The sequence below is a fragment of the Carex rostrata genome, chromosome 3 (genome assembly GCF_964058835.1).
Source record: "Carex rostrata chromosome 3, lpCarRost1.2, whole genome shotgun sequence".
NCBI classification, from domain to species: domain Eukaryota; kingdom Viridiplantae; phylum Streptophyta; class Magnoliopsida; order Poales; family Cyperaceae; genus Carex; species Carex rostrata.
In genome coordinates, this window is record NC_135920.1 from 2,065,805 (window position 1) to 2,070,461 (window position 4,657).

A 4,657-nucleotide genomic window follows, 5' to 3' on the forward strand; every position below is an offset into this window, starting at 1 on the left:
TTCATTCATAACCAAGTGCTTGTAATTCATTGGTTCAAATGTTGTCCAATTACTAGGACGAATTACTGCATTCTCTGGATAATTCGCGGAACTCTGAAGTGTTAGTCCCTTCTCCATTAGTACATTCAGCACGTACTGTTCGGACGATTCCTGGTCTGATCGTTAGGTGTGAAATCTATATGTTTTATTTTAGGGTAGCTTTACAAGTTTGAATTTCTATAGAATTAACATGATAACATCTGATTATATTTTGACACTATTTAGTTTGTCGTCGGAGAATTTTACAATTTTTTCTTCCTTTCTAAATGATTATCTTGTGTAATGAACTGTTATTAGTTAAGATTGAACTCGCAACACATAAGTACGTATGGAAGTTGCTTCAGAAAAAAAATTAAGAAAACAAGAGCTTAAGCGGTTCCATGGTTGCAATAAATAATCAGTCCATAAATTTAACTTAAAAATTCGTGTTCATATCATGTGTGCACGAAATTTGATGTTAATCGAACCGCCCCCACTTCTTTGGAAAGGAAACAGCGGGACAGGCAAAACATGTTGGGAAATAAATCTGCTGTTATTCTTTGGAAATAACAGGAACTTGGAATTCTAATTTCAACCGTTCAAATTTTTTAATGCGCAAATTTCAATAAAATAAGTTTTGCATGTGTGAATCTCAACGAAGATTAATGGATGAGATCAGAATAACAACAGATTTATTTCCAACATGTTGACATGTTTTGAAACCGGGCCTAGTGGCAGTAACCAGATCAAGCATGGTCACGGAGCAGGCCATCAAACGGTTACCCCTTTTAGGTGTATGCATTATTGTACTCAGGGCGAATACAGGTTTTTAGTCGGGGTAGACACAAAATATTGATAAGAGTATAATTTTTTTATTTTTGACGAATTAAAAATGGATAGAGATCTAAAAAGTGACGGTACGACAGGATACATTACTGCACGATACGCTTCCGTCACAGTACGCGTGCTGGTTACGTGTCATGACTATTCACATGATGTGACCATTTTTCAAAAATTTAACAAGACAAGGCACATCATGCAAAAGATTTGGTCACAGTACAATAGATAGTCACGTGTAATTAAGACCATTAGATCTTTGATCGAATGGTGAATTTTAAATAAACTAACCTAAATTATGCAAAAAATAGTTAAACGTGACCGGTCACGTTTGGACACGTCACGTATAGTCACGGTGTGCCATGGCCACAACATGATTAACATGTTGTGACTATTCACGTGCCATGACCATCCTTCTAAATTTGATCACGGCACGACAAGACACATGATCCAAGTTACAGCGTGACTAGTCACGACACGGTGCGTATTAATATCCTTAGTAGCGGACCTTTTTTTCTTCTAACAAATCAACGATTCTTTTAAGTAGAGTAACGAATCGGATTGCATCTATTCTTTTTCTTTCTTTTACGTGAATCAGTCTGGGTTGACTTTCTTTTGCTCACAATTTTTTTCTACTAGACCGTAAATTAAATTCAGGGGGTAGACATTATTTTTATTCAGGAGTAGACAAGTATAAAATACCACTGGGTCTAAATTTTTTTTGAATTCAGGAGTAGACACTTGGCCCTTCATGGATCCGCCATTTGCACTAAGTCCGCTCAACGCGATGTCATGTCCTGTGTAATGTCACTTATTTGTTATTTCTGTCAAAAAGAGATGTGTGCCAATCAAACACCGATTTTTTTATTAATAGAAAATAAATAAATAAAATATCAAAAAAGGGGATGGTTTTTGGGTTTTATCGATATATAGGTAGATCGGGATGGTTTATCCCGTCCAGCTACAGTGTTCTGGACGGGATAAACTATCCCGTCTAGATTAGTGCTCCACTAATTTCGCTTAGCAGAATTTTTTTTTTCTTGGACGGGATAGATTATCCCGTTCGGTACTGTAGTTTTTTTTTTTTTTTTTGATTATTGGTTTTTGGTTTCATCTTAGATAATGAATTTTAAAAAAAAAATGCTACAATATCGGACGAGATAATCTATCCCGTCCAAGATTTTTTTTTTTTTGCTAAGCGAAATTAGCAACTAATTTGGTCGGGTAGATTAAAGAAAGCCGGACGGGATAATTGGTCCCGTCCTTTGGACGAGAAAATTCGTCCCGATCTACCTATATATCGATAAAACCCAAAAGCCATCCCCTTTTTTGATATTTTATTTATTTATTTATTTTTTATTAATAAAAAATTCGGAATCAACCACTGCGGTTATTGAATATTGATAGACGACGAGCTGGAGAAGTACAAAGCATTCAGATCGTATGAAGTTAGGGGTGAAAACAGTATGGATAATATTAATCCGTATTCGAAAAATTTAATGTGAATATTCGATAACAAAATATTTGTGTGGATATGAATACTGATATGGTTTTATGTTTTAATTATCCGTATCTAAATATGTTAAATGTTTTAATATATATTATAAAAAATATTGTTATTCACTATTATAATTAGATAAATATTATGGACTTAAGTAATTTTATAATATTTTTATATTATTTTAATAAATATCTGATCCAATCCGTATCTGTATCTATATCCGGTTGATATACGATCCGTATCTGTATTCGAAAAAAAGTATAAATATGATTTTACCACTATCTGTTCCGTATCTGCTATGTTTTCACCCATAGGTGGAACCTATCTAAAATTTATGAGATTTTTAGACATTCGTACTAATTACTTCATTAAAATTAATTTGTTTATTATTAATTAGTATGAATGTAAAAAAAAAAAATCTCATAAATTTTAGATAGGTTTGCACCCGATTTGTACTTCATTAAAAGTAATCAGTTCATTATTCATTAGTATGAATGTCGAAAATATCTCATAATTTTAGATAGGTTTCAACCCGATTTGTACTTCATTAAAATTAGGAATCTGATATGAGTACCCGCGCTACAGTGTTAGTTTGTAATAATCTAGAAGTCAATAATACAATAAATTATCATAAAACTTTGTTCATGAATTGAATGTTTATATCATTTTGTTGCCTTGAGTATTATTGCATTTATGGATCATTTCGAGTTCATGATTGAAATTGTGAAACTCCATAATATAGATGATATATACTCTTAAAAGGTCACTGACCAAGGTAATTAGCAGGAACACTAATTACCGCTATAAGGTTAGTATGTGGATTAAAAGATGGTTAAGTTTTACAAACCACTTGACACGAGATGTCATTTTAATCACATAGATACATGTTCTAGGAACATGGTATTTGACAGACCCCGAATGAGACATTAAATAGAATTGTGTTCGTGTCATTTATGTTTTCATTCAGTGTCACGTTCTACAGTATGAGGTATTTATCGTTCCCACTGAGAAATGTGTATGTGTGATTGTTATCCACCGCTGTCCGTAAAAAGCAGTCATAACGGTAGCATTTCCATATGTATAACTTAGCTGAGGAAGTGATAGTCTGCCAAGAATACTATTTGCCCCTCGTATCTCTATACGAGCTATAGCATCACTGGGCCCCTTGGTAGAGTTAGATTAAGAAAAGATTCAGTTAGCAAGGATGACACACATCTACCTTGAAACTGATCTGATAGCTATGAGACAGAAGAACAGACACAAGTAAATAGTTTACTGGATCGTGATATTGTATAGTACAGCATCATCTGTGTAATTGGATGATCATGATGTGTTGCCAGATACCACTCATGATTATAGAAGTTAAAACAGTTTTAACTCTGTTTACCAACATAACACAGATCCTATTGGGTCACACCATATAGGAGCTACTCGGAGAATCTTACTGATTAATTATAAATTGATTATAATTAATATTAAGATGGTTATAATTAATTATACGTGATATAATTAAATTATAAATGTCATTTAGAATGACAAGCAGAAACAACGGTTAATTTATAAACGTACACGTTACGTTGTATAAAAGTTACCGAACAACAACCAAAAATAAATATAATTGTATATGACAATTATATATATTTGATTTGGACTTTAATTTGTTAATTATGGATTTGAATTATGGGTTTAAAAGCCCAAAATAATCAAAGCCTTAATTAAAATTAAAAGCCCAAAGTCAAAGCCCAAAATCAAAGCCTTTTACTATTCATGCCTTAATGGGCCAAGGGCAAAATGGTCATTTCACACCTATGCCACCTTGCATGACACCTTAGGGTGTAGAAGCATGGAGAAGAGTGTGGAAGGGTGTGGAAGGGGTATTTTGGTCTTTTCACATATTAAAGGATGAGGTGTCAAGGGTTTTTGGTAAATAGATTTGTTTTGAGGGGTATTTCGGTCTTTTGCGAACCTCCTCAAAACACTATAAATAGAGGGGTGAGGGTAGAGAGAAAACTTACTAATTCACGTGTTAATCTGATTACTTCGTTAATCGGTTTTTCCTCTCTTCCCTGATTTCGGTTATTACGAGATTCGGAAAAATATATTTTTGCAAACTCTGCGGTATTTCTTGTTTTGCTTTTTAAGTGAAACGGAATAACTTGGAGTCTTAAATATATTTAATCTGTCCCTTTTTCGGTGAATAGTGTTTCTGTAGAATTCCGCGGTTTACGGTATTTCTGGCAGAAGAAATAAACCGCTCTCCGGTTAGTCCTGGTGGATAACCAATAGAGGTATCACACGTGT